Here is a 6,140-nt window from a genome sequence, read left to right on the forward strand (position 1 = left end):
CAAGTGAAACAACACCCCACAAATCTCACCACCCACAAACACTAAAACATATTTTACCAATTCTACTACTCAAAAACAAAGAAAAACAACTACCTAAATGCACACTAAAAACAAACAAAATTCTAGAAAAAAAATAGAAAAAGAAAAGGGCAAAATAGAACAAGGGATTCATACATGTAGTGATAGAGGGTGGGGAGCAGAGAAGAAAGGTAGAGGGGAATGTGGCTTGAGACTTGGGGAAAATTGAAAATAAATTGGAAATTTGTTGAAGAGGGGAGTTGAAGAAGAAAAGAAAGCGTTGAGGAGAAGGGGTTGGGGAGGGTTTTCTGATTTTGTTTGATTTGGGCGGTGGGTTTGGTATTAAAGAGGGGGGGTTATTAGGGGGGGGGGGGTAATTTAAGCTACTAAAAAAAATTAACATACAAAAATTAAATTAAAAAATGACACAAAACTTACGGATGTGGGCGGAACTAGCGCGGTCGTAGCATAGTGCGAGCGCGACCGCGCTAGCCCAGGCAGAACACAATGCAATATGCGCGGCCACTAGCGCGATCATGCTAGTAGTGCGGCCAGTAGCACGTTCAATAGCATGGGCGCGCTAATGTTTTTGAGCCCAGGCAGAATACTTGCCCATATGCGCGGCCTGTAGCGCATGCGTGCTCCTAGGCGAAATTTCTTTCATGTTTTTCACCTGTTCTTACCACTTCTGATGGCCTTATCACCCGCCCATAATCACCTACATTGGTTAACACTCATAATTAACAATTACTACTATCGTTGGGTTGCCTCCCAACCAGTGCCTTAGTTAATGTCGTGGCACGACGATTACAACAATTCAATGGGTTTCTCCCATGCAGCGCCTGATTTAGCGTCGTGGCACGACGCAGACAAGCACATTTAAGGCTCGCTCGACCTCTGAGGTTCCGTCAGGTGGGTATCTGACACTTCCTTTTGTTCTTTTATGCCTATGTATAGCTTCAATCTCTGCCCATTGACTCTAAACGTGTGAGAGTCTTTCTCTGAGGCAATCTCTACAGCCCCTGATGGGAATACTTCAACTACTCGAAATGGACCAAACCATCGTGACTTAAGCTTACCAGGGAACAACCGTAATCTTAAGTTATAGAGCAATACCATGTCCCCGGGTTTGAAATCTCGCTCAACAATGTTCTGGTCGTGCAACTTCTTCATTCTTTCCTTTTACAACCTTGTGCTCTCAAAAGCAAGATGTCAGAACTCGTCAAGCTCATACAATTCAGTGATTCTCGTTGTGCCCGCAACCTCAATGTCTAGGTTCAGCTGCTTCAGTGCCCACCAAGCTTTATGTTCAAGTTCCACTGGTAAGTGGCAGGCCTTCTCGAACACCAATTTATATGGTGACATACCAATTGGTGTTTTAAAAGCAGTTCTATAAGCCCAGAGTGCATCATCTAACTTTTTCTCCCAATCAGTTATTGTGGCGTTCACTGTCTTGGTCAATACACTCTTTATCTCTCTATTAGACACTTCTACATGTCCACTTGTCTGCGGATGATATGGTGTTGCCACCTTGTGACGCACATCATACTTCGCTAGCAACTTCTCAAAATCTCGATTATAGAAGTGTGTTCCTCTGTCACTGATAATAGCTCTCGGTGTCCCAAAACAGGTGAATATGTTCTTCTTCAAAAAAACCACCACTACTCTTGCATCATTCGTGGGAAATGTTGCAGCTTCTACCCATTTGGACACATAATCTATAGGAATAAGTATGTACTTATTGCCAAAGGAGCTGACGAAGGGTCCCATGAAGTCAATCCCCCAAACATCAAACACTTCCACCTCTTGAATCGGGTTCATGGGCATCTCATGGCGACGGAAAATGTTCCCGGTTCACTGACATTCATTGCAGCCCTTCACCCATTGGTGCGCATCTTTGAACACTGTTGGCCAAAAGAAACCGGCCTCTAGCACTTTCGCCGCTATCCTAACTCCTCCAAAATGCCCTTCATATGCCGATGCATGACATACCTACAAAACAAAAGATTGTTCTATCTCAAGGACGCACCTCCGGATCATATTGTCAACACATATTCGAAACAAGTAAGGCTCATCCTAATAATACATGTGGCAGTCACGATAAAACTTTTTCTTTTGTACAGAGGAAAGGTCATAAGGAACTATACTACTGGCCAGGTAATTTGTAAAGTTTGCATACCATGGCACTTCCTCAAGACTAGTAGCGAGCAGCTGCTCGTCTGGAAAGGTTTCCAGAATTCCTCAACCTCAACTAAGTTTTCAGCTCCCTCAAGTCGTGATAGATGGTCAGCGACTTGGTTTTCTATGCCCTTATGGTCACGAATTTCGAGGTCAAATTCTTGCAGTAGTAATATCTAATGAATCAGGCGCAGCTTAGATTCCTTCTTCTCAATCAAGTACTTGAGAGCTGCATGATCAGTGCATACAATTTGTCGAAAGCAAACACCACCGCCAACATCTCCTTCTTCGTCACAGTGTAGTTCAACTGGGCTCCACTCAGCGTTCTACCAGTATAGTAGATTAGATGTATTAGCTTGTCTTTGCACTGTCCCAACACTGCCCCCACTGCGTAGTCACTAGAGTCACACATGAGTTCGAACGGTTGCTCCCAGTCGGGGTCAACAATGATGGGTGCAGTGACTAGCTTCTTTTTCAGCTCCTCGAATGCTACCCTGCAATCATTAGAAAACAAGAAAGGATGATCTTTTTCTAACAACTTACAAAGAGGGTTGGCAATTTTTGAGAAGTCTCTTATGAATTGCCGGTAGAAACCGGCATGCCCGAGGAAGCTCCTGATTGTTTTGACTAAAGTTGGAGGGGGCAGCTTTGCTATCACATCCACTTTAGCATGATCCACCTCAATTCCTTGCTTGACACCCGGTGCCCCAAGACTATGCCCTCTTGTAGCATGAAATGGCACTTCTCCCAATTAAGAACCAGGTTAGTCTCAATACACCATTTCAGCACACGCGTTAGATTTATTAGGCACTCATCGAATGAATTTCCCACCACTGAGAAATCATCCATGAATACCTCCATTATGTCCTCTACCATGTCAGTGAATATGGCCATCATGCACCTTTGGAATGTGGCGGGTGCATTGCATAGGCCAAATGGCATCCTCCGAAAGGCATAAATGCCATATGGGCAAGTGAAAGAGGTATTTTCTCTATCCTTAGGTGCAATGGAGATCTGATTGTAACCCGAGTACCCATCCAGAAAACAGAAGTGTGACCTCCCTGCTAGTCTGTCTAACATCTGATCAATGAAGGAAAGTGGGAAGTGGTCCTTCCGGGTGTCCAGATTTAACTTTCTGTAGTCCATGCAAATTCTCTAGCCCGTGATGGTTCTCGTCGAGATCGGCTCATTGTTATCATTTTTTACTACCGTCATGCCACCCTTTTTAGGCACACATTGAACCGGGCTAACCCAACTGCTGTCAGAGATTGGGAAAATGATTCCCGCATCTAACCACTTTATTACTTCTTTCTTCACCACTTCCTTCATTTTGGGGTTTAGCCTTCTTTGATGTTACTTGGAAGGTTTGTGGCCCTCTTCCAGCAGAATTTTATGCATACAGTAGGCGGGGTTGATCCCCTTTATGTCTGCCATGGTCCACCCAATGGCAGTCTTACACTCCTTGAGTACCTTCAAGAGTTGTTGTGCCTGCACATCTAACAAACTAGATGAGATAATAATAGGTAATGTGGAGTCAGGTCCAAGGAACTCATACCTGAGATGGGCGGGCAGTGGCTTCAACTCCAGCTTTAGGGGTTCTTTGATGGATGGCTTGGCTGGAGGAGTTTCTCTATTTTCTAAGTGCAAGGGCTCAAATTCAAGAGTTCTGTCCCAGAACTCTCTGCCCTCTAGTGCCAACACCCATTCTGTCAGTTCTTCTCCATTCACCTCATCTAAATTCATCAGACGTGCAGCAAGAGGGTCCTCAATAGTCAGCATCTCATCATCAATTTCGACAATCAAATCCACAACATCAATAAGAGAGCAATTGGTGAATTCACTTGGTCGCCTTATAGATTTCTGCACATTGAATGTTATCACTTCGTCGTTCAATCTCATTTTGAGCTCCCCAGTCTCACAATCAATGAGAGCTCTCCCAGTGGCCAAGAACGGTCTTCCCAAAATTATGGGAATTTCTTCAACCACCTTGTAGTCTAAGATCACAAAATCTGTAGGGAACACAAATTTCCCCACCTGAATCAACACTTCATCTAGGATACCAGAGGGTCTTTTTGTAGTCCTGTCAGCCAGCTGCAACAACATAGAGGTGTGTCTAGCTCTTCAAATCCCCAACCTCTTATAAATCGCCAAGGGCATAAGATTTATGCTGGACCCTAGATCACAAAGTGCCTTAGCAAAAGCAAAATTACCAATAGTGCAGGGAATTGTAAAGCTCCCTGGGTCAGATAGCTTCTCTGCAATTGGTCTAGTCACCACTACACTACAGGTCTGAGTTAGAGTCACCGTGGCCAGGTCTTGGAAATCAAATTTCTGGACATTAAGTCCTTCATCATTTTTGCATACTCAGGCATCTCTTTCAAAGCATCTATCAATGGAATGTTTTCCTAGATTTGTTTCAGCATCTCCAAGAATTACTTGTATTGCTCCTCTTTTTGTACTTAGCCAGCCTCTAAGGGAATGGTGTGGGAGGTCTCTTCTTCCCAATGATTTGGGACTGCTCTTTATCAGCTGTCACCTCAACTACTTGTTCCTAGGCTGTCTCAGCTTCTTTCTCAGTCTCAATCTGAATGTTATATTCTTCCTGGGCAGGCTGGACTGTCACCTCTGTCCGTTTTGTTGACTCATCTAGCTCAATGGGCACTGGTATGAGTGTCTCAGCCTATCTTCTTCCTAGAGCCCTCTCTTGATCCACGTCTAAATCTCTGCCATTTCGTAGACTCACTGCCATCAGCTGTTTCGGGCCTTGGTCTTTTGGGTTTATTTGAGTGTATGTAGGTAATGTCCCATGAGGACGATTGTTTAGAGACATCGAAATTTGGCCCAGTTGCACTTCAATATTCTTAATAGCTTAATCATGTGCATCTACTCTTTCACTAATTTTTGCATTAGATCCAATAACCTGTTGCATCATTGCCTCAAGTCGAGCAAACCCATCTTCTTGCCATCCACCATGTTGCTGCTGAGGGGGGTGATACCCCTGCTACTGATTTTGATTGTTATATCCTTGTGGTCTTGGGTAAGGTGCCATATTGTTAGGAGGTCTCAAACCTCCCATATTCCCATTGTTGAACTGTGGCTGGCCTGGCCTGTACGGCTAATTTTGTTGGCCCCAATTCTAACCAACCTATCTCTGGCCTCCATAATTAGACACATAGTTTATGTCTTCAGGGTAGTGCTGATGATCATGTTCTGTATTCCACTGGTTACCAATTAGCTGACTAATGCAACATGTGCACGAGCCCCCATTAGTAGTATCTACGATGTGTACCTGCTGCTTCTGCTCTAACTCTTCCACCTTTTTGGTGAGTATATTCATCTGTGTCAATAAGGTGGCCATATTTTCAGCCATAGAGTTGGATGGATCTAAGGGCACTAAGTGAACCACTGGAGTGATAGGTGCATTCCTGGTTGTCCATCCTGAATTTTTTGCCATCTTGTCAAGCAGACTCTGGCCTTCTCTCCATGTTTTGCTCAAAAATGCTCCACCAGCTGAAGCATCAACAATGTTCTTCACGCTATCTGACAATCCCATGTAAAACCGCTGCCCCAACATCAGATCTGGAATACCATGGTGCGGGCATATAACCAGCATCCCTTTAAAGCGCTCCCATGTTTCATGCAGTATCTCCATTGGTCTCTGTTTAAAACTCAAAATTTCATCAATTTGTTGAGCAGTCTTGTTGGGTGGGTGGAACTTGTTATGGAATTGCTTGACTAACTCCTCCCAAGTTGTTGTGGAATTTACGGGGAGTGAGTTTAGCCAGGTCTGGGCAGCTCCTATCACTAAGAATGGAAACAATAAAAGCTTGATTGCTTCCGGAGTTACGTTAGGCTGCCTTTGGGTTTTGCAGATTTACAGGAAATTCTTCAAGTACTGTTGAGGATCTTCGACTTGTGACCTCGAAAATAGTCCCTTGTTTTGC

The 6,140-nt window shown here is 44.2% G+C and overlaps 1 non-coding gene across 1 annotated transcript; it reads left to right on the plus strand.

The window, feature by feature from the left end:
* Positions 1-5,780: 5,780 nt before the first annotated feature.
* Positions 5,781-5,887, plus strand: LOC142171343 (small nucleolar RNA R71). Its single transcript, XR_012700915.1, has one exon. It is a non-coding gene; the product is annotated as a small nucleolar RNA R71 (small nucleolar RNA).
* Positions 5,888-6,140: the final 253 nt, after the last annotated feature.

Source organism: Nicotiana tabacum, chromosome 16 (genome assembly GCF_000715075.1).
Source record: "Nicotiana tabacum cultivar K326 chromosome 16, ASM71507v2, whole genome shotgun sequence".
In the NCBI taxonomy this organism is placed as follows: domain Eukaryota; kingdom Viridiplantae; phylum Streptophyta; class Magnoliopsida; order Solanales; family Solanaceae; genus Nicotiana; species Nicotiana tabacum.